Source organism: Sminthopsis crassicaudata, chromosome 1, assembly GCF_048593235.1.
Source record: "Sminthopsis crassicaudata isolate SCR6 chromosome 1, ASM4859323v1, whole genome shotgun sequence".
NCBI classification, from domain to species: Eukaryota; Metazoa; Chordata; class Mammalia; order Dasyuromorphia; family Dasyuridae; genus Sminthopsis; species Sminthopsis crassicaudata.
This window is the reverse complement of record NC_133617.1, coordinates 365,853,631-365,879,106: the sequence shown is the minus strand read 5'-3', so window position 1 is coordinate 365,879,106 and position 25,476 is coordinate 365,853,631. Positions and strand designations below refer to the sequence as shown.

Below are 25,476 nucleotides of genomic sequence, written 5' to 3'. Positions count from 1 at the left end.
TGTGTGTGTGTGTATGCACATGTGTGTGTATGCACATGTATGCATGTGTCATACTGTCATACTGAACAAGTATTTCTCAAAAATCATGTGTTCCTAGCTCTATGCCATGTGCTGATGGGATGTTATGGGGACATGGTCCCTATTTAATAGAATGTCTCTGCAATAGTGCAGGTAAGACAGAATGAAGGTTTAAACTGGTCTGAAGAAGATGGATTGCAACAGAAAGCATGCTTGAATCTGGATTCAAATCCTACCTCTAACACTCAATGTTTCTGTGACCTACAATGTGTTATTTAACTAATTTTCTTTATCTATACAGAGAGAGAGAGAGACAGAGAGAGAGAGACAGAGACAGAGACAGAGAGAGAGACAGAGAGAGACAGAGAGAGGATAGAGAGACAGACAGAGAGAGAGAGAGAGAGAGAGGAGAGAGAGAGAGAGAGAGAGAGAGAGAGAGAGAGAGAGAGAGACACAGAGAGAGAGACAGAGAGAGAGAGACAGAGAGACAGAGAGAGAAGAGAGAGAGAGAGAGAGAGAGAGAGAGACAGAGAGAGACAGAGAGAGAGAGAGAGAGAGAGAGAGAGAGAGAACAGAGAGAGAGAGAGAGAGAGGAGAGGGAGAGAGAGAGAGAGAGAGAGAGAGAGAGAGAGAGAGAGAGAGAGAGAGAGAGAGAGAGAGAGAGAGAGAAGGACTAGATGACATCTTACAGCTCTTTTGGCTCTAAATCTATGATTCTGTGATGCTAGGAATGAGAATGAGGTAGAAGAGAGTGCAGAGATACAATGTACAGAATTTGGGCAGCAGTCAGGGGATAGAGAGATCATCAGGAGAATGAATATGCTATAAACAGATAAAGTGAAAACAGTAGAAAAATTTGGGGTGGAATAAAATGAGTTGTTTTTAAAGACATAGTTCAAGGTGCCAGAAAATCATCCAGTGAGAGATTTCCAACAACAAATTGGAAATAGCAATCCATAACTGACAGAGGGGTTATGAAAATTCTTACTATCTATATGTAGATTGGAGAAGAAGAGCCAATGAGAAAGACAAAGAAATGACGATAGACAGTTCAAAGTCTCAAGAAACACTGAGAAAGGGAACATCAAGAAAGTATGTCAAAAAGAGATAAATACATAAAAATTCAGAGGTCTATATTAAATTTGATAATTAGAAAATGAATAGTGACTTCTTAAATGTGAGAAAAGCTCTTTGTAAACCCTAAAGTACTCTAGAAAAAATGTGATGTTAACCTAGCCACTTTATATTGTCCTAATTGTTCCACATAGACTGTGTATGCCACTCAACTCATCGTGTTAATGGTTAGCTCCTTAAGAACAGATACCACATCTTATACTGGTTTTGAGTAGGACATGCAATGCTCAAGACATTTTTTTAAAATTTAGGATGTAAATAATTTAAAAAAGTAAACCAAATTGGGTTGAATACCCCCCAAAATTAAAAATTTAGTTTTTCACCTTTGGGATTTTTGTACAGGCATATGTGTTTAGTAGAAAGAAGAACTAACTAAAGATAAAACATCTATAGGATAAATATAAAAGAAAGATCCACCAAACAGATCTTGGCCAAAATTAGGATTTTTTTTAACTTTTTGAAATATCACTTTTGCTTTTTATTGAAGATCAAAATGATGGAAAAAAGCTATAACATATAAATAAAAAAGATACTTAATTAGGAAAAAGAGAAATATTTAAATAGACATTATAAAGGATTCAATATGCCAAGTTAGTTGAAACATTTTAAATTAATCTATTCATTTATTTGCTACATTCATTCATTCATCAAACCATAAATGAAAACATGTTATGTTGTTTAATCCTGTACTAGTTGTGTTAGAGGAGATAAAAAAAACAAAAGCTACTTTGTCACTTAATTCTGCTCTCAAAGAACTTACATTCAAGAAGTTACTTTTGAAAGCACCTGGTCAAGTACTATGAGCAGCACATGATAAACAGTTTCTTCCATTATTCTTGCATCTGCTTATTGTTACAGTCTTCAATCTACATTCTCCTAGTCTGCAACCATAGTTTTGCACCAAATCAGAATACTAGAACTAAACTTCTATCAAGTGGGCTTATTTCCACAATAATGTAGTTGCTGACATCAAAGTCAAATGACTTTTGTAATATGTTCTGGTCACTAGGACCACAAAACAACTCACATGGTTTATTTGATTTTTCTTTTCTTTTTCTAAAAACAGCCATTTTGCAACTGGCCATGTGGACAGGTACATACACCATGACATTAGCAAATGGAAGCTGCCACTAGCCAATGCTCATTAGAGCATGAGTCATCCCGCACTGGGAATCCTTTTAGGAGAGACCAGCCATGGGGAGTGTTTCAGTCAAGCTGACATTTATTAAATGCTTCAGTCTGTCAGAAGCTTATAATCTAATGAGAAAGATAACACCACCATATATTGAACAATCATAGAATTACAGAATTTTGAGGCTAGAAGGGGCTTCAAAGGCAGTCCAGTTTAATATTCACTGAGATTCCAGAAGGGAACAAGACTGGCTCAAGATTACATAGCTCTTAAGGAGCACATCTGTGAATCAAACCCAGCACTTTGTACTTCCAGTTCAAGACACTTTCTATGGCATTTTATAATAACCCTGGTGAGAGAACAGGGCAGAACAAACCAGCAGAAATCCAAGTAACTATACTGCATTTAGACACAACAAAAGTCTAGAAAAGTAAGATATCAATAGAAGCTATTGTAGGAGAGGCAAGTGGGACTTTGAATGATATATGTGACTAATACAGCCTGCATTCTTGGACAAAGGAACAACTTCTAGGAGGCAGGAAATGCAAAGATGTAGAGGCACAAGTGAGCATTGCGAGATAGGGATATGTGTGGAGAGCAGCTTGACAAGCACAGAATTTGGCAGTGGTAAGATATGAGGGAGGCTTACCAGATGAGGGGAAAATCCAATACAAGTCAAAAATCAGAGCTCAGTTAAAAAAAAATCTTTAAGGGTTACAAATAATTTTGAACATAGTTTCTCAAAAGTCTTAGTGCAGTTTTAGGTTTTAATAACTTAAATAGATTAAAGCCACACTAAGACTTTTGGGATACCTTCTATTATATCATTTAAGCTCCATAACCTCATTCTGTGAGGTAAGCACTACAAATATAAGCTCTACAGATGTGAAAAATGAGTCTTGAAGAGATTAAGGTCTTACCTATAGTTACATGAGTACTAAGTCCCTACCTATAGTTACACAGCTAAGTGTCAGAGGGTGAATTCAAACCCTGGTGTGTCCAACTGAAGGCCCAGGATTTTAGTTGATGCCATCATGCCTTTCATACAAAACCAAAGGCTATACATGAATGTAATAAATACCACAAAACAGTGAGGGGACAAGCCGAGAGTCTGGTGATTTTTTCTATCCCAGAGTTTGAGAAGATATGGGAGACAGAATGGAAACTCTATCGTTTGTAACTCATGTGATCATTTACAAAGCTGCATGTGCTTTCCTCTTCTATGAAAAAAAAGTAACAGCCCAAAGGTCTTAAATCTCTAGACTTTTGAATAAGCTCAAAAGGAGTCCTAGAGAGAAGACTAAAGTTTTAAATAATGAAACTCTTTTCTGAGGCAATCCTGTTGTCTTCTATTTCACCAGAAGTAGGAAAGAACTAATGAAATCCCATGATCTCTTTTTTCATTTGCTTACAACTGAAGGAAAAAAAAAAGTATCCTTTTCTCCCACTTAGAAGGTTCCTCTCTCTCCTTGTTTTCCCCTCTCTCTAAATGCCTTTCCCCCCTTCTTTTTGTCACTAGTGATAAAATAACTATTGATTATAAATTGAGTCTGAAATGTCAAGACAATGCTGAATTCACCTGAAAACCCTGCTTTTAGAGCAAGCTATAAACACAGTCAACTGCAGACCCTTATTGCCCCATTCTCTTGGTGTGAGCTTTATTGGAAGTGAGTCCAAACACCACAAAATCGGTTCCAGGCAGCATGTGCTTGGGGTGGGGTTGGAGAAGAATGGGATAACTAAGCACCAGGGAATCTGTGGGGTGTGGATAATTTCTCAGCAAGCATGGAGTTCTGGGTTAAGTAATGTACATGTCCTGGGGAGCAGCCAGCCGTTCCTGATTTGGCAGTCCTGCAGGACCCTTGTCTAGATAACTCTTCTTACAAACTGAGCACTTATAAAATGCCTTTGAACAATGTCTCACAGTCCTTTTGATTTAATCCTAACATCTGAACAGACTTTAAGAGACTTTTGTGGTGAACACAATGAATGCTCCAGATCTGTGATTTGTCAGGCTTCCTTCCTATATACAGATGCTGCTAGGCATCACTTGGAGTAGATATCAGATTGTTCTATGGCATTATTTCTCTTATCTCTTCCCCTTTGTGCTAGATGTCATGTCTTTGTGAAATGGTCTTCTGCTGCAAACTTCCTAGAACCAATCTGGAATCTGTATCAATTAAATCCATGAAAGAGCACTGATTTAAGTACCCACCATGTTGTTAGGCACCTTCTTATACACTGGGGATATTATAGGGATTGGATACATAACTTCATTGGTATAGGAAACTCTTAAATGAGAGAACTCCTATCAATGCAAGAAGTCACCTATTTTGCAAAGGATATTCCTGGAGAGTTTTCCAGAGTTCCAAGAGGTTAAGTAATTTGGCTAGCATAATGCAGCCAGTATGTATCAAAGAGAGTACTTATATTTTAACAAGATAAATAATATATATTATTTAGGTATGTTACATATAGATATATACAAAAAAAGATAATCTCAGAAGGGAAGATATAGGAGCTGGGAGGTGAGAGAGAGGATGGAATAAGTAACTAACTAGCACTTAAGCTAAGTCTTGAAGGAGAAAAAGATTCTACAAACAAGACTAGAGTGACAATATATTCTAGACATGGGGGCCAGCCACAAGGGTATGAAGAAGTGACATGGAGTGCTATCAGAACCCATCACAGTCACCATCACTAGAAGTTGTATAATGTTTTAGGGTTTGCCAAGTGAATTAGAGATATAGAGGGGTCAATATGACTGAACTACAGTATAAGTAGAGTAGTTAGGATCTTTAAATGTTAAAAAAAAAGGGTTAATATTTGATCCCTGAGAAAAAGAGGACCCAGCCATAGAATTTAATGATTTAATGATTGGAGGGAGGGGTGACATGGATTTTTTAGAAAAATCACTTTGGCTTCTGTGTGAAAGATGAATTTGAATGGAGAGAGACTAGAGGCTAGACATTTGTTGTGATAGAAATGTCATTATTTGGCAAGTAATTGGTTATGTAGTGATAGTGAAAGTAATCAGGAGTGAAGGATATCCATTAAGTCTGTGTTTGGGCTTGTACAACCTGTCAGTCTTGAACAAACTGTTTTAGTTTTGTCTTTCTGAAACAAAATTGGGCTTTTCCCCCTGATTGTTGGATGCTTAACATATATATTTATAAAACATCCATTAAGTAGAAATTGGAGCCAGAGAGCTTCATGACAATGGCAGAATCCTTAGAATCTCAGAATCAGAAAGACTTAGAACTTGTCTTCTCCAACATGGATTTTTTCAAGTACTTGAAAGCCTGTCTTTTAAAAGTGGGATTAGATGTTTTACTTAGCCTCTAGAAGTTATAATGAGGAGTAATGGGCAGAAGTTGAGAGGCATCTTTGGGCTGAATATAAGGGAAAACTCTCTACTAACTTGAAAATAAAATCTGCTGCCCTATTAGGTAACAAGTTTCCCCATCTCTGGAAGTCTTCAGTCAAAGCTGGATGACCACTTGTCATTGTCAGATTTTTTAGAGGGTAACAGGAATATGTCTTATTTAAACTTGGTCTTTCCTTGAGTGAAAGTCATGGTAGAAGAGTAGATAGAGAACTGGCTTGGAATCAGGAAGACATGGTTCAAATCTTGCATATGACAAATACTGTATGTATGACTCTGGATAGGTCAACTCTTGGAGTCCCAGGGATTTCTTTAACACCAAAAACATGCTGCTCAGGCTATGCTAATATTCATTGGCAGAGAGTGTTCCTATTTGAGATGAAACATAAGTGCCCTCTTTGTCTCTGGATAATCTTTCTAGTTGTATTATCTCAAATCTAATTTAGACTTAAGGGTGTGTTTTAGCTGCTCTGCATGTTAAAATATAGAATGAAATACATTTTAGATAGCTCATGTTACATACTAATGGGCGGGGTATACAATATGTCATAAAACCATCAGACTGCATATACTGGTTATTTTCAATGACAGTTGAACTAGACTTAGAAATGCAGTCTTCACAAGACTAGGCTCCATTGTGCCAAGTATTGACTCATCTTACCCTCTCTAGCTATGGTAACAGGATGTAGGCAATATTGGGGATGGATAGGATCTCAGATTCATAATTCAACTCCCTCCTTTTACATGTGAGAAAACTGAGACTAAAAACAGGATGGAGTCATGTCCAAATTAACACAGGTGTTCAAAAGATTATAAGATTACCTTTGATAGCAAAATACAACAAAATAAGCATTCAACAAAAACATTGGCATGCAATAGAATTAGCAATCCAGCAACAGCTCTTGAAAGGCATAGCATCTTCAACATATCTCTGTAGCTCTTCTGACCTGCTGATTCTTGTCTTCACAAAGAGTTCAGATGTAAGGTCAAGAAATGACTCATTTGCTACTACCAGATGAACAGGAAACAAATTTCTGTCTCTATAGCAGCCATGAACTTGTTGATCTAAAAACATGAGGTTAAGTCTCCTGTGAAAACTGAGAGGGCCTTGTTCCCATTCTTTAACCTCTCTACTAGTTATGATGTACTCTTCATCAGCATTCCCAGGTAATAGTTAACTAAGTCCTGATCTTTTCACTTATTATCTATGTGACAATGTCCCAGTATCTTAATTTCTCTGAGTCTTACTTATCTAACCTTTAAACTTAAAATAGCAATGAGTGCCCTGTCTTCCTCACTGAGACTAAATAAAAAATATAATCAAAATTTATGAAGTTGATTCAAATACTATAAACTGTTCTAACTCCAGTATTTTAGGGATCCATATTTTCCTTGGTGTAATCAGTCTCTTTGCCAGTAAAATTCCCCTACATCTTTGGAATTCTGTGGCTAAATAAATGAATAAAAAGACAGAGGGATGAAGAGATAGATAGATAGACTGAAAGATACATATAGATAGACATACAGAAATACAGATATGGATAGACAGACACATTTAGAATCACTATTCTTTAACTTGCTCTTCTGGCTTGGTTGGATCTTCCTATGAAGAGCTTTTAATCCATTGGCATAGCTTTTGAGAACTGGAGGAGGCTTTTAATCTAAGGAATTACTATATAAATTATTATAATTAATACATAATTATTGTTATTGTTTTATTAAGTAATATTATGACTGGCAAATACTGAATTCCTTGCACAATCATCATGTGATACATAGGGGCAATATGTATGTGCATATACGTATATGTGATATAATATGCATGCATATACAATTTATGCAAGGGTTTTTACCAACATAGAGTGTGGCAAGGTGACCAGAGTTCTTTAGTCTCTGGAGAACCTGGGTTTAAATCTCACCTCTAACACATGATGCCTGTGTAACCATTCCTGATCAAGTCACTTAACTTCTCAGTGGCCTAGAGAATCCTGGAATACAGCATTTGAAGAGATATTTTTCTCCTTACACTAATGACCAAATTCAGACCAAATGGTCTATCTGTCCAAGTATCCATCCATCAAGGCATTTCTTTAGATTATCTAGCCACTATCCTCCTCAACTCTTTCACCCATCTTTCTTAGTTTCAAGAGACTGGGGAGAGAAAAAGGAAAAACAAAACTCTCTCCCTTCCCCCTTTTGGCAGTAAACCTAGAGCTCCAAAAGCAGGTTTTATTTACTGTGCTATAAAAACAGTCATTTCTCTGATCATAAAAGGAGCCTGACTGCACTGCATCATTTTGCAGCAGTGAGTTTCATGTGGAGTGGGTCTCTGTTATGGTCTCCAGGCTGTAACCCATCTTTTCCTCCTTCATGACCGCTCCCTCTCCTTCACCTCCAGGTATTTATGAAGTAAAATAAAAGGTGATTTTTTCCACATTTTATTACATGTGAATTTGTAGCCAAAAAAGTATATATTTTGAGGGATAAAACTAAGATTTAATTGTCCTTCTATTTTCTGGTTATTGCCTCATGGCTACATACCAGACCACTCTGTCACTGTGGCAAATAAAAAACAAAAACAAACAAGTGAGAGTACAACCATTTTCACAGGCATTAAATATACTATGGAAAGTCTGGGTCATTCTGATTAAATCAAAGACTTATATAGATCTAGCTAGAAAAGGAGAACAGGTTAGCTAGGCCAATCTGAGTTCTTTTTAAGCTCCTCTTTTAAACAAAGTCCTGGATCTTTCTTGGCTTCACCTACCAGGAATGAATGTTTTCCTAACACCTGAGAGGAAACATTTATTTCAATGGAAAAGGTAATTTGTTAAATGAGTAACATTGGCTGAGTCCCTTCACCCTGAGGGGCTAGATGGTATATAGGCTGGAAGTGAAGTGCCCCCCCCCAAAAATTATTTAAGAAATGCAGCTGATGCAGTGTTGTTTCTGAAGTCAAGGGTTTCTATTAATTTCAGGGCACATCTCCATAAGAAATATGGATCTTGCCAAACTTCTCCCTAGCAAGTTTATTTGGGAAACCTCTTAGAGGAGTAAAAAACAATGAACTTGCAGGAGGCAGAAGGCTGGAGTTTTGGCTCCCCAACATGAAAGCTTTGATTCCGAACAAATCACTTCATCTTGCTGACTTTCTAGTTCTGCATCTAAAAAATGGAGGTCTTGAAGTAGATGATCTCTAAGGTCCTTCAGAAATCTTACATTTTATTACAGTTCTTGGAGTCCATGACCTTTGCCCTTCTTTGTGACTTCATTGGCCAATCTAGTTATTTGTCCATGGCACGTAAGCAAGTGGCTTTTTTCAAGGCTGAGTGAATGCCCTGCTTCAAAGCTCAGAATGCCATACCTTTCAGTCTTGGGTCAATTAGCTCAAGGTAGGGGCAGGGGGACAATTGGGAGGGGGAAGTGGGAGGGTTCTGCCATATCCATTTCTTATCGGTTCAAAGAACACGGTGGTCTTTGGTGAGTGTCTGCCCTAATGTGAAGCTTCTCCAACTTTTAGCAACCTACAGCATCTTAAATTAGAACACGTGCCATATAATTAGATTTCCTTGCCTTACCGACGGCTGTACTCCTTCAGCTTGAAAAGAGAGAGACACTTCAGACAGGGGACGAGAGCTTCAGTGTCGCAAGGCTGTCTGACTGCTCACTAGGGTTTCACTTTAGCTAGGCAGGGAAAGCGCTGTAATTAAAATGAATCCTTTGTACTTTCAACAGCTGCTCCATAGAACTAGAGAAAAGAGAGGTTTTTTAACGAATAAACACAAAGATAAGATTCTAACCCCTGTCATTGGGAAAGGGGGAAAAAGTGATTTACCCTCTACTCTTTATAAAGATAATTTGCAACTGTCCACACTTTATAGTCCAACAATAGCTGTATTCCACACTGATGGCACTTGAAGTAGCATAAAGCACCATTCTTTCATCTAAAGAGCTGGTCTAAGTGGAAAGAGCACTGGCTTGGGAGTTGAGAGACCTGGGTTCAAGTTATGGACCTGTCAGTAACTGGTTCCTTGTTCTATAAAATGGGAATGATAGAACTCTTGTTGCTTAATTTAACTTGTAGGAATTTTTTTCTGAAATGAATAAACATTTATTAAGTGTCCATTATGTGTCAGCTCCCAGGAACATAAAAAAGATGCAAAAGACAGTATCTGCCCTCCAGAAGCTTCTAATATAATGGGAATCCAATGAAAAATGGCTAATTTGGCTTTCAACAAGGCCCTCCCATTGGAGGCTTTAAGTAGAACCTGACTGGTGAGAGCTCAACATATCTAGCCCACTCCAGATTCAAAGGAAATGCTTTTTGACTATTTTCCAGACATGCATACCATTCCAACCTACTTTCTACCTCTAGTTTCTGAAGTCTTAAACTTAGGAACAAATAATCAAATCAGATCATTCCTGGAAAGGATATGTAAATTAATTGGTCATTGCTTCTGTGTGTACTGCTGTTGCTATATACCATGTTATATACCGTACTGTTATATACCTATAATAGTACTACTTTTATAGTTAAGAGAGAACCACAAAATATTAGAGAGAAAAGCAGTAATAAAGAATATCTCCTTCAACTTTTATTTGACAGAGCTAGTAAAACAAGAACAACAAGAACAACAACAACAACAACAAAAACCAAAAACCAAAAAAGCCCCGCTGTGGCCCAAGGAGATAACAGGTTAATTCCAAAATCACACAGTGAGCTAATCCTTCTTTCTGGAAGAGGACCATAGCATCAAAGAGGTCAGGCCATGACATACTAGTAAAATGTATTTAAGTGAGAGTAAGGTGTGCAAGACTGAAGAGTCCTTTAGGCATCAGGGCCATCACAGGCAATTGATTTTGAGTGGTACAGTGGAAATAGCAGTCAGGAAGACTTGAGTGTGAATTCCACCTAGGAGTCTTCTTAACAGTGTGACCCTGGACAAATCACGTAAACTGTTACTTCAGTTTCCTTATTGATAAAATAGAGATAATAATAGTACCTACTTCCCAGAGTTGTTGTGAAGATCTAAAGAGATATTATTTGCAAATATTAAAGCATTAAATAAATGTTAATAGTATATTGGAGTATTTTGAGTTCATATTCTCCCCCCTCCCCTCCTTGGAATCAGGGTACAAAGTTCCTGAGGAATTTTCATTTGACATGGTGTCATCTTAGCTAATATTAATTCTATGATTCTATGGTTCAGTCATATTTGAATTTAAAGAAACTTTCTGTACGATGGTTTGAAGCTGACCATATCTCTCCCCTCTTCTTGAAACTCACTTTTGTTTCTATGATAAAATACAAACTACTCTGTTTATCTTCTAAAGACTTTCTCAATCTCTAAAGTATTCCAGCTTTATTGCCAGCTTTATTACTAGCTACTCTCCACTCTACCCCATCCCCACTGTCCGAAAAGACACTCCTCTCTTACCTGTCTTACAGAATTGCTTTCTTTCTAGAAGCTCACATACCACCTTCTACTTATAAATTCTCCTCACCTATCCCCTGGCTAGTGCCTTCTCTCCCTAACTACCTTGTATTTTTTGGTACATGTCATATCTCCTATGAGAATGTCAGTTCTTTGAGGGCAGAGATTGTTTCATTTTTTGTAGTTGAATTTTAGGGGTTAACACAATGCTTGGCACATAGCAGAAATGGAATATAAAAGTACCTATTGATCAACTGAAAGATATATAATGTTTTTCCTATTGTATAACTCATTCTTAGTTCCTAACATGACGTAGAAATTGATATTTAGAACACAATTTGTTGGAAAGTTGAAGATAATTTGAGTAAGAATAACAATAACAACTGTGATTATGAAGGTATATGATATAAAATTGCCACAAACTGAAGAGGGATGAAGCAGGAACATGGGAAATCTATGAGAGGGCTGAAAAAAAATCCAAATACTCTGCCTCCCAGCCTGGATCTAATTTTGTACTGATCTTTCAACTGTGCTGATGGTGAGGAAGTGACTACTCTTTGGGATGAAAGGCCTTGGGATCTGGATTTTCTTATAAATTATAACATATGGAGAATCCTTCCATCAGCTTCCTGCAAAGCCCCTTCTTTTTCTCCAGGGCTTTGACATAAATCAGGGAGACTCATCATTGTAACAAATACTGGAGAATGCCATAAACCACAAAGGTTTTTGTGACAACTGCTGACAAATAAAAACTACTCATATTATGCGAAATAAGAATTGAGATGGTGTCTTTCCTCATTTGGTTTTTAATCCCTAGACTTCTGCTCTGCTTCATTCTTTAATACCTCCTGCCTAAAGCACCTTCCTTCCTCCTGTCTAGGTCATGTTATCAAATGCCCTTGATTCCTCCTTGGTAAGTTCAAATCCATAACTTCATCTCATGAACATAGAATCATGGATTAATGGCACCTAGTCTAACCCCTTTATTTTACAGGGGACCATATCATGAAGATTAAATGACTCATCCAAGATCATGAAAATATTTGGACAAATTGTCAGTTAACAATCAATCAAATCAAATTATTACTAAAAACTAAATTGGGTGCGAAGCACAATGCTGGAATATAATGACAAAAAACTTGATTTTGCCCTTAAAGGGGCTTGTTATTTAGTGGAATGTAATGGCTCTAAACTCTTTAAAAGCAGGGGTTTAAAGCAGCATCAAGCATAGATGCCTGACATAAAACAAAGCTTTGTTAAATGTAATTGAATTCCTGGGCCACTACTGACTTCACTGAGTTCTCTCCCTTTCCTCTGAACTAAAAATGATGTCAGCAGCTCACATCACTTGAAGTATTACAACACAATTTTTTCACAGTACTTCACATGTGACAGAGGTACTCCAAGAATTATGCCCACTTTACAGAGAAGAAAACTGAGGCTCATTCCCACTTACTTTTACAACTTCACATATTCCATTCCTATAATATGTTCTGCCCCTGCCCCAACTAGCTAAATTCTTCCCATTCTTAATGATTTAGTTCAAGTCTTTTCTTGAACTACTTGAAGCGCCTCTTTAGCCTCCACCAGTCCAGTGACTCTTCCCTCCTCTGAATCCATCTAGAACTCACAAATGTGAATTGTGAATAATCATACAAGTATAATCATTCAAATATGATACTAATTTGGTGATTCTTTTAATAGATACAGCATGGTTGATTAGAAAAAGCAGTAGATATGGAGTTCAAAGACTCACAACTTAGTAGCCATATATATATATATATATATATATATATATATATATAATTTAGGGTTTCCTGAATCTCAAGTTTCCTTATCTAAAAAATGGGGAAAATAATTGAGTAGACTGTCACATGTCACAAGCTAGGAATTGTACCAGGATAATTAGTATGATAGATATATTTTATTAGAAATGTATATTAAAAAAAAAACAGACCAGTGAGGGTTCAAGTGAGGGATAACTAGTAGGAAGGTCCCTAACATGCTGGGATGCTTCCCTCCCATAGCAGATCTATGAGAAGTTATGGACAGAACTCATGCAGCATGGGAGTGCATGGGTGAGTTATGATAGGTATTGTATCAGGGAGTACATACATAGATGAAATCCAATTGAGTACAGTAGTACCAATCTCATGAGGTTGTAGGGAGAAAGGCACATTGTAAAGCAGTGTATGAATATTATTAATATCTCAGGTGCTTACAAATAGTATTCAGTGACTGGCTGAATGAGCCACACCTGGCCCATAACTATGGCTTATAACTACCCCATGAGCCATAGCTTGAAAAACTCCCAAGAAGTTCCTACCTAGGATGGAGACACTTAAAAAAAAGATTTAATTCACACATGACTTAAGGGATGAGTGTGTGTGTGTGTGTGTGTGTGTGTGTGTGTGTGTGTGTGTGTGTGTGTGTGTGTGCTGATTCCTTAGGATCCTTGGTTTCAACTCAATCTAACAGGACTTTATTTGTTTGCTAACCACACCTTTGCTAAGTTTTACAAAGAATTCAAGAAGGAAGGGAAAGGTAATACTGAGGAAAGGAAAGGGAAAAGGAGGCATTTATTAAATGCCTACTACATACTAGGCACTGTACTGAGCACTTTAAATTGTCCCCAAATAAATGACCATATTTGGCAGTAGAAAGGTTTTGCTATAATATAAAGTCTTTAGATTTGGAGAAACAAAACAGAGCACTTAATATCTCTCTTAATGATCTTTGTTCCAAACAACTTGGTATTTGAGTATCTGCCTTATTTTCCCCTTAAATGGTAAATTTTCTGAGTAGAGAAACAGTAGGATTCATTCCTTTATCCTTCACAGGACCAAATGGGAACAGTTGGTGTGCATACCTATGAATAAATAAACAATAAATAATGTGGAAAAATTAATACAGCTAAATTTCATGATATATACAATATCTACAGTGGACAGTAAAGATAGATTGATAGGGTTTGTAGGACTTAGGGTAGGTTTCTTGGAGAAAGTATCATCTGAGTTTGGCCTTGAGAGATTTGAAAAACATATGGGATGAAAGAAGTCTTCAGGATCTAGTTTTGTATAACTGTCCACTTAAGAGCATTAAATGGAATCTACCTTCACTTTCCACAGACCTACTTGCAACATGCCTTCGTTGCTCTTGGAAGCAACAGCTCATGGGAGACAGAACAAATCTCCTTTCACTTCTGCCCTAGATTTTCTCATCCCAGAAAGTGGACTCCAATCCCAAAGTGAAATAGACTGGTGTTTTTCAAGTAAAGAGATGCCCAAGAGGAAATAAAAGAGATACTATTTCCTGAAACAAATAAGGATGGAGTAGCAACCCCATTGATTCCTGGTTTTGACTAACTCTAGTCAAACACCCATGTGGCTGAAATATGTTTCTTCTTGTGTCAAATTCTACCATATCCTAATCAAAGACATTACACAGCCAAACTTTCAGATAATATATCCCTAAGAAGTAAACCACAGATGGACCTGCTTTTAGTTACCCAAGAAGGTATCAGTAAATTCAAATTTGAGAATTAAAATCTATTTTCCTATTGATTTAATATGCTATCTCTGTGGTCACTGCCTTTAGGGACAGATAGTTCCTCTTCAATAAACAAACAAAATGTTTGTGGGGGATGCTTATTTAAGAAAACTTAGGGAATCTTCCATTCTAACCAATACAAGACCTTCCATAACTCTCACTCCAAGTTAATGATAATGCTGATATAGCAAGTAGGTAGTACAGTGGCAGAGCATTTAAGTTAGACTCAGGAAGACTTGAGTTCAAATCCAGTTTTAGAAACTAGTTGTGTGATACCAAGTCACTTAACTTGTGTTTGCTTCGCTTTCCTAAACTATAAAATGAGGATCATAATAATACCGACTTCCCAGGTAGTTGTGGATATCAAATGAGATAATTCTTGTAAAGCATTTAGCACAGTACCTGGAACACAGTAAGCACTTTACAAATATTTAGCTATTTCAACCAATAATGACAACAATCCTCCCTTTGTATGACACACATTTTTTTCAAAGTACCTTTATGACCTTTATCTTATTTAGTTCCCTACTATTATCTGAAGAAATATGAAAATCAGAGACAAAGATACTGATTTACAGAAGAGGAAACTGAAGCTCAAAGAGCGTAAGTGTCTTTTCACAGACTGATCTTAAAGGTCATTGAATCCAATCTCCTGGTTGGTAGATAAGGAATCTAAATCTAAGAAAAATAAATTGTGTTCAAGAGCACAAAGATAATAAGTAATAGAGCAAGGATGTGGACCTGGATGTTTATAAATCTAGATTTTTTTTTTCTACCATGTCATGTTCATACTTCAAGTAAACAAAGCTAGAATTGTCACTTTTTTGATCTCTAGGACCATCCAACTTCTATAGTCATATAATGAAATGATTAAACAACAACATTAAGAGTTATCTTTTTTCCAACAAAATAAATACATGGCCTCCAGGTTAAGAATGCCTGCTCTAGCCTGACTCTCAAGTTTAGCCCAGCACTGTTTCCTCCAGTAGCAGCTGAGCTGGTTAAAAGGATCATTGCCTTGGAATGGGCCCTGTTATAGGGTACATAACTGGAAAACTTCATTATAATTCCAATGTAAACAAGAGCTTACTAAAGCTATAGGCCATCCAGGGAAAGAGTAATAAAACAAATAACCCAAAAGGGAGGGGAAAGTGAAGGGGAGACTCAGTTAATCAAATCCTTGACAGTTGTTTATTGAGTAAAGGTGCTGATAGGTCAGCAGCTTTAACATGGATTTCTGCTGGAATAAACATTCAGCTTTCAAATATCTAATTCTGTTTTCTTGTCCAAAAATATGTTCTCCAGCAAAGGGTTGGACACTCCTGGTATGGATCCATTTATGGGAAAGAGTGGCCTAAGGAACAGCCTGGAATAAGCAAGAGTCATTTCCCAATGGGACTAACATCTCCCTTTCTGTTTCATTTCATCTTGTCTTTAGCTCCTCTGTTCATGAAAGCTAAAATGTCCTGCAGAAACACTTCCTGGAAAGCAATACAATTTAGAAGAAAGAGTAATATTACTCTAATATAATGAGCAATTGACTCTAATTTCAAAAGCCTGGATCCTAGTCTTATCTACCATTAAATCAAGAGATCTTTATTAAGATATTGAATCTCACTGAATTTCCACTTCTTCTATAAAACCAGGGAGCTAAATAAGTCTAACTGTTCTAGATTTGACATTTAGTGATAAGTGCTGAGTTCCAAAGCTGTTTTATGCATTAGTCTTGGTCATAGTATGACTGCCAACCATTGTCATCTACAATATGTTATAATATCATCGGTTGTTTTTTTGGAGGGGAGGTTTATGGCTGCAAGGAAAGTGGGGTGTGGAGGTATAGCTATAAAACCTTAACTTAGAAACCAGAGACATGGTTTCTTCTTGCAAAATCAGGAATATCCTGTCCAATAGAAGACAAAACAGGGACAAATATTAAAGGAAGATGCAGAGAGTAGCAGGATAATGAGTGGGGTACATATATTAAGAATAGCAAATATGTTAATAAAAGCACTGGATGTTATAGTAGAAAGGACCCTAGACGTAATTCAATACAAGCCCTTAATTTTATAAATTAGGAAATTACTCCAAAAGAAGTAAACTGACTTATTCAGTCCCTGGGAGCTAAATAAGTCTAACTGTTCTAGATTTGACATTTAGTGATAAGTGCTGAGTTCCAAAGCTGTTTTATGCATTAGTCCTGGTCATAGTATGACTGCCAACCATTGTCATCTACAATATGTTATAATATCATCGGTTGTTTTTTTTGGGGGGAGGTTTATGGCTGCAAGGAAAGTGGGGTGTGGAGGTATAGCTATAAAACCTTAACTTAGAAACCAGAGACATGGTTTCTTCTTGCAAAATCAGGAATATCCTGTCCAATAGAAGACAAAACAGGGACAAATATTAAAGGAAGATGCAGAGAGTAGCAGGATAATGAGTGGGGTACATATATTAAGAATAGCAAATATGTTAATAAAAGCACTGGATGTTATAGTAGAAAGGACCCTAGACGTAATTCAATACAAGCCCTTAATTTTATAAATTAGGAAATTACTCCAAAAGAAGTAAACTGACTTATTCAGTCCCTGTAGCTAATTTCAACAGAGCTGGAACTAGGATTCATATCTTTTGATTCACTATATTTAATATTTAGCATTTACTTAGTTTCAGAAGAAACTTAAAAGGCTAAATTCCCACCAGTCAGACACAGGCATTAACTCTCAACATTAGGAGGCTAGTGAGTTCCATTTGAACATGTCAGAGAAGAATTCACAGTGCTGCTGTCTGAACTCAATAAATAGGTAAAGAGCCTTGTATGACACACTTGTATAAAAATGCTCCTCTTGCAAATAACGATTAACTCTGTTGCTTGTCTTTCTACTGGTGAGTCTCCCAATTCTTACAAACATCTTAGGGCTCTGCTCCAAGGTCCAGTTCAAATCTCATCTATCAAGAATGCCTCCTACTATTAATCAAATTTCTCTCCCCATCCTTGTCTGAAGTCCTATAACACAACCAACTGGCCAGTCAACAATCATTTATTAGGTGCTTAGTATGTGCCAGGCACTGAACAAAGCATTAAAGAAACAAAGAAAGCAAATATAGGATCTCTGGTCACAAGGAGCTAACAAGGAACTATTACACAACTACATAGATACAAGACATATACAGTATAAATGAAAGAAATTTCAGAAGTAATAGGCTATTTAAGAATAAGAGGAGACTAGAAAAGGTCTTCTGCAGAAGGTATGATTGATGTTCAGTTTTTAAATAAGCAAAAGATCAGAAGTGAGGAGAGAGAGCATTTCAGGAATGTAGGACTTGGTGACAGTGTGTCATGTGTGGGTATGTGCATGAACATGGAAGTGCATAGAGGAATATAGATTATAAATAAGTAAGGAAACTGGAAAGGTAGGAAGGAGTCGGGCTGAGAAGGACTTTAAAATAAAACAAGACTTTAAAACTGGAAGTAATAGGGAGCCACTGGAGTTTGCTGAGTAAAAGTGTCACACCTGAATTTTAGGAAAATTACTGGCAGTTGAGTAGAGGATTGATTGGAATGGGAAGAAACACCAGTCAGGAAGATCAATTATAATGCCATTGCAATAACCCAGAAGAGAGATTATGAGGGCCTAAACAAGGGGGGGGGGAGCTATAAGAGTAAAGAGCAAATTTCTTAAATTGTTCTTTAGCCTTTATTTTTAGTGCCATGAGTTGGAATATTAGAAAATACAGTCCATTTGGAGTTAGAAGAAGAGTAGGTTCAATACTTGCTAGCTATGTGAACATGAGTAAGCAGTATAAACTCTTTGAATTTCAGCTTCCTTCTTTTTAAAATGGGGAATGTGTATGGATAAAAACACATCTATATATTTATATGTATTTATATATATATATATATATATATATATATATATATATATATATGTAACACAAAGACATATATAATCACCATGACATATAGAGGACCCCCCAAATCTTTGTATGACTTTAAGCTTGCATTAAGATTTTTGGATTTCTAGTTATTTCATGTTCTAAATCTTATTTCTCCATTTTGATTTTGTACTCTCTTTAAGGACAAAGGATCCATTATATATTTACTAAAACCTCGAGCACAGAGTAACAAACAATGGCTACTTGTTGATTGACTGGATAGACATATAGACAGACAGACAATAGATAGATAAATAGATAATAAGATAGCTAAACAGACAGACACAGAGCTCCATTTATTAAATGCTTACAATATTCCAGGAAAAGGGCTAAATGCTAAAGATAAAAATATAATAAAACAAGGTCGGTCCTTATATATAAGGAGCTTACTTTCTTTTTTATTTGTCAAAATACATGAAAAGATAGTTTTCAGTATTCACCCTTGTAAAACCTTGCGTTCCATATTTTTGTCCTTCCCTTTCCACTTTCCCTCTCCCCTAGACAGCAAGTAATTCAGTATAGATTAAACATGTGCAATTCTTCCACATTTATCATGCTGCACAAGAAAAATCAGATCAAAAAGGAAAAAATGAGAGAAAAAAACAAGCAAGCAAATAACAACAACAACAAAAAGATGAAAATATATATGTTGTGATCCTCATTTAGTCCCCTCTTTCTGGATGCAGATGACTCTCTCCATGATCAGTCTATTAGAATTGGCCTGAATCCACTTCACTGTTGAAAAAAGCCACATTCCTCAAAACTGAACATCATTTAATTTTCTTGTTGCTGTGTACAATGTTCTCTTGTTTCTATTCATTTCATTCAGCATCAGTTCATGTAAGTCTCTCCAGGCCTCTCTGAAATCATCCTGCTTATCATTTCTTATAGAACAATAATATTCCATTATATTTTTATACCATGACTTATTCAGCCATTCCCGCACTGATGGGTAATAATTTAATTTCCAGTTCCTTGACACTATAAAAAGAGTTGCTACGAACATTTTTGCACATATGGTTCCTTTTCCCTTTTTATGATTTCTTTGGAGTAGAGAAACTGCTGGATCAAAGGGTGTAAGAAGCTTACTTTTTAATATGGAAAGAAAAATTATTAAATGGAACTGGAAAGTGGAGGCATAGAGGAGGGTACCAATATAAGAGTAAAGTTATTGGTGAGGATATGGTACAGTCTGAAGAATAAGAATAAGTGAGTATAGCTGGGATCCATCATGAAATGGTTAAGATTTTTCTTTTTTTTTAATTAAAAAGCTTTCCTATCTTTTTTTCCTACTTAGTTTCTCATAATTATGTGTTAACTCTACTATAAGTTATCTAAAAATAAGGAAACTGAGGTCTAGAGATTTGCCCAGAGTCAAAGCAAGTTGTTAAGCCAATAAGAAAATATGAATTAGGACCCAGTCTCTGTACTGATGTTTCATCTAAGATTGTTTCCATTGTACCATACTTCAGGTTTCAAAAATATATCCTTCAAGACTTGGCTATGCCTAGGTATTTTGCTATGTTCCTAGCTCTATGGAAAACAGAGAAAGCAGTAACTGTTGCTGGCTCACCTCTAACCCGCCCCATGAGGGTGAGACGTCGGTAGCAGCAGTGAAGGTGGCAGGCCCAGCCAGTGTGCCTTTTGCCTCTGTCAATATTTAACAAGGTGTGTTTTAGAAACAAGAGTGTTCCTAAGAAACTCAATAAATATTTGTTCAACGAATGAATGAAAGAAAGAAATCATGAATGAAAAAAAAATATATATTAGGAGGTCTTGACAAGATTGTGCCTTCACCAAGGCCCTTCATCATGAGTTCAGTTAACAAAAGGTACTAGGGGACAGGAAGGCTTCTTGAGACCATGACACTGAAAAGGGAAAGGGAACTGAATTAGGGGTCTCAGATTCTTCATCTGAAAAACAAAGAAACTGAATAAATAGCCTCTAAGTCATCTTGTAGTCAGTATATTGGGCAAATCAATTTCCTTTTCTGGGCTTCAGACTCACCTGTCATATGGAAAGTGTTAGATTGGACAGTTTTTAAAATGCCAGTTACCTCTAAGTTTCCATGAAATGCAAATTAAAGTGTTCTTGTTCTCTTTTTTAGATTAGAACATATCATCTCAATCAACAAATATTTATTAAGTGCTTACTATGTACTTAGTGATAGAAATGCAATTAAAAGTAAAAATATCCTTAATCTTCAAGGAGTATACATGTTAGATGGGGAAACAACATGTAAATAATGTAGACAGAGGAAATATATCTAGAAGTGCTGATGATCACAAAGCTTGCTGCTGACAGAGATGGAACTAACAGCTTGGTCTTTCTAACCCTACACTAGCTGCTTATGTGGTATTAACGCCTTATGTGATTCACAAATCTTGAGTTCTGTGTTGGAGTAAAAGTAGAAGAAAGAAACCAAACTGTAATTCTCCCACACAGAAATAAAGACCACTCACAGGGTGAGGGAAGCAGAAAGACAAAGCTGCAATGTAATTATGAGACAACAGTCCCAGAAGAGCCCCAACACTCATCAACACCGGGTCTAAGGCTGGGATTTGGAGCAAAGCATCTGAGAAGATCCAAGCAGAGAAGAGTAGCCCTCTGTCCAGTGCATCCTCAAGCTCTTTTTCTGCCTTAATAATATGATGATGATTATTTATATAATAAGCATTAATAATATGGGAACCCACAAGTTTATGCTTGACTTTTCTTCTCATCCTGAGAAGGTTCCCATACTGACTAGGAAGTAAAATGAGAAGGAAAGAGGAAAGGGCAAATACAAGTGGTCAGATGACAATGGCTTACTTACACTAATTAGATCTGGATACTGATAATGAGGTGTTTGATACAAAATGAAATAACTCCACAAGTCTATTATATAGAAGCTATATCAAGGATTAGCACTCCCATTTTCTACATTTGAGCAAAAAGAACACTTTGAGCAAGTGATTACCTGATACATAAACTTTTTACTTGTCTTTAATTTTCCTTCTATGCTGTTCACACTGCCCTCACTGACAGCCAAACCCTTATCAGCCTGAATAAATGAAATGACTTCTAGTTGATCACCACAGACATCTAGTCCTGTCTGCTTCAGTAGGTCTTACATATCACCATCAGATTAGTAACATTAAAATACAACTTCTAAGATCATTGGACTAAGTTTGAAAACTAAGTGATATAATTTGCTAGTTATAGGAATTCAGGAACATAATTTTAGAGATGGAAAGTGAATCAATCTCCTTATTTATACATAGGAAAAAAACTGAAGCCCAAGGTGAATGCTTGCTTTGCCTAAGGTTTTATATATATATATATATATACACACACATATATATATACACACATATATATATACACACATATATATATATACACACACATATATATATGTGCATATATATGTATATATATGTGCATGTATATGTATAATAAAGCCAGAATTTGAACTCATACTATGCAACAGAGAAATGTAAGTCACTACTCTTGCCACTGTATCACAATACATTGTTTCTTTAAACTTTTTTAAGCCTGATTCTCCTCATGTATTAAATGAAGTTCAAGTAAATAAATCTTTAAAGTCCCCTATATGCTCTGAGAAAAATTCATTCCCCAATTAAAAAAATACCAAACTCTTCCACTTAGCAAGGTCTTTTATAATACCTTCCCAAGTTAGCAATCCAAACTCCATGCAAGCCAATCTTCTCAATGTCAAAAAGCACACACCAAGTTGTGTAACTCTTTCCCCAAGTTTAAGCTGTTGATCTGCCTAGAATGTCTTCCCTTCATAGAATGAAAAAGACACTAGCTGCAAGGAACCTTGAAAACCAACCAGTCCAGTTCCCAATTATATTAATACTTTCATTTTACATATAAAAATACTATGACCCAATGAGGTGCAGTGAGGTAATAAGAAGTGACTCCAAGATTTGAAATCAAATCTACTATAAAATACTTCTCTGTTCAAATTCTTTTCATCCTTTAAGGTGGAGCTCAGATTGCTGTCCTCCATTACATTTTCCTTCACCATAGTGTAAACTGATTTCTCCCTTCTCTATACTTCTTTTAACAAATAAAGTCAATATTACATATTTCATTCCTTATCTTCTATTTGTTTCTTGTGTGTATGTGGCCTCCATAATTAGCAAGATCCTCAAGGGAAGAGATCTTATGTTATACTTTAGTTGTATCCTTTAGGGCCACTTGCATAGGACTCAGAATGAATAAATTGATCAGTTTGATTGATTGACTACACTTTTATTCTCATTCTTTAGTGTCCACAAGACTTGTAATACAGTAAATGTTTAATACATATCTACTGGTTGACTGATGAGATAAGTCTTTGGGCCCTCCAACAGCTGTCAATATATTTAGGACAATCACCTGGGAATCATAAATTTATACTCTATAAATCTTTGGAGGCTTTGTCAATGACTATACCCATCTAGTTTAGAAGTACAGTTTGTTTGGAAGCCTGTCAATCAATCATTGAGTACAAGGGATAAGAGGAAAAAGTAATATGATGAGCTGGCCAATTGATAATCTTGAAATCTTTATAGACATCTTCCTTTAATACCAATATGAATCAATCTACTTTATTTTTTCCAGTATGCAGGTAGACATCTTCTTTGGAAATGATCAATTTATATTTACATTGATTTGATGTACACATGTAGTATGCATCACCTATACCTTTAAAATTCTAACCTCTTTGGGTGTAGATATAGGTGTGGATACTTGATAGCATCACATCAGGTCTGTGACCTGACTTATTGAAGAAAAAAAAACAGAGCTCAATTTAGGAAATCAGAGCTTACTCTAAAGAAGGCAGCTTCCAAGCTTTCTTTTTCTCAGAATGTACTAATAAGAAGGGTTCCTTGAATAGTATTTCAAAGGACACTCCTTAAATTCAATTGGAAGTAGCCATATTTCAACCTTAAAACCAGTCTCATATACACAAGCATTATGCCTTCCAATTTTTGTAGCTCCTCATCACTTCCTACTTTCACATGGTTGAAAAAATTATTAGGATTGTTGGTAGGAGGCAGTCATGCTGTAATAATAATAACATGGTATGCAGACCACAACTGATCATAAATGACATTTAGTATAATAATAGCACTCTTAAAGTTGTGAAGTACTTTGCATATATAATTTCATTTTACTTTCCCAACTGCTGTAAGTAGTAGGTATTATTATCTCCATTTTAGAGATGAGAAAAGTGAGGTTTAGAGTGGTGAGTGATTGGTCCAGATCTTCTTGACCTCAACACTATTACTTTGAACAATCAGAAAATAAAATACCTTAAAAAAGGCTCTCTTTTGTGAAGCAATAAGAGAATACAAGATATAAGAAGAGAATAATGGGAGAAAGAAACATGAGTATTGTGCGTAAGGGTATAAGGATGTGTGTGTGTGTGTGTGTGTGTGTGTGTGTGTGTGTGTGTATGTGTTTGTGTGTATGTATGTGTAATGCTGGCTTAAGGATAAAAATCTTAGACAAGCCAACAGGGACACTACTGGCATTTTCCTACTTATGGTGATTCTACTCATTTACTTTTCAAGCAGCAGGCTGATTTGCCAAACCCAAAGATGAAATTTATTTTAATGAACATTTAATAAGCATCTATAAGCAATCCACTCTGCTAGATGTACTTTGTATCTAATGGTAATAAATATAAAACAAAAGCATTAAATATAGGTTAATGTCAACTACACAATAATGAGATAGGGAAAACTAGATCAATATAATTGGATATAAAAATGTTAGGGGGTTAGCTGATCATAACCTCAATATGAATCAGCTAAAGTAGGAGTTATAGCGTCTCAGTTCAAATTTCAGTCCTGCTACTTATTAACTCAGTGAACTTAGACAAGTCACTTCTTTTTGGCTCAATTTTTTTCTTCATCTATAAAATATGGGGATTGGACTTTATGGCCCCTAAATTTCCTTCCAGGTTTAGAGCTATTATTCTGAGACCTATAATCCCATGATATTACTATTAAAAATGAAATTAGGAAGTATATAACATATTCAGTGGCAACAAATTATACACCAAGAGAGATGAGCTCTGATTCCTTTGTTTCTCTGAGTCTCAATAGCTTAGAAACACAAAACTGTAGAACTAAGCTCTATTTCATAAATCACTGGGCAGCTAGGTGGCACAATGGACAAGGGGCTAGGTCTGAAATCAGAAAGACTCATCTTCCTGAATTCAAATCTGGTTTAACCCTTACTAGCGGTGTGATCCTGCACAAGTCACTTAACCCTATTTACTCAGTTTCCTCATCTGTCAAAAGAACAGGAGAAGGAAATGGCAAGTTAATGCCTGCCACGAAAACCCCAAATGAGATCATGAAGAGTAGGAAATGACTAAAAAAGGTGAACAAAAATGACAAAAATCACAGAATCACAGATACAGAACTAGAAAGAACCTAAGAGTGGCCATCTAATCCCATAACCTCAGTTTTACAGATAAATGGCTCAAACAATTTAAGTTATTTTCCAAAAGTTACACAACAAGTCAGACATAATCTAGGTTCTTTGGTCCAGTTTGATGTTACAGTATATTCTTGACTTTGTAAAATGAGATAGTTTCATTTAATAATTTTGATAGTCCATCCCAACATAAACATTTTAACAGATTAAGTCCATAGCACTCCCTGACACTTGGGCCACATCCACAGTAAATAAGACCAATGTTGGGGTAGAGAATATTTCCTTTATAATAAATATTATCATTTAATAGCTAAGGTCTAGAGCTTAAATTCCCTGTGGCTCATTTTCTTTATCTGGAAAATGGGGATAATAAAACTTACTTCACGAGGTTGGTAGGCCATTGAGTTTTGTAAAGTGCTTTGGGAACTTTAAAGAGCTATGGTTTG

The 25,476-nt window shown here is 36.2% G+C and overlaps 1 protein-coding gene and 1 long non-coding RNA gene across 10 annotated transcripts in view; one reads left to right on the top strand and one right to left on the bottom strand.

The window, feature by feature from the left end:
- The window catches only part of SETBP1 (SET binding protein 1), a 468,541-nt gene that overhangs the window by 146,222 nt on the left and 296,843 nt on the right, over positions 1–25,476 (bottom strand). The gene's annotated exons all lie outside the window — the stretch shown is intronic.
- LOC141549608 (uncharacterized) overlaps positions 8,973–25,476 on the top strand; it is an 89,002-nt gene continuing 72,498 nt past the window's right edge. Inside the window, exons 1-2 of the long non-coding RNA XR_012484397.1 lie at positions 8,973–9,061; positions 10,276–10,430. This is a non-coding gene — a long non-coding RNA (uncharacterized LOC141549608). The remainder of the gene's footprint in view (positions 9,062–10,275; positions 10,431–25,476) is intronic.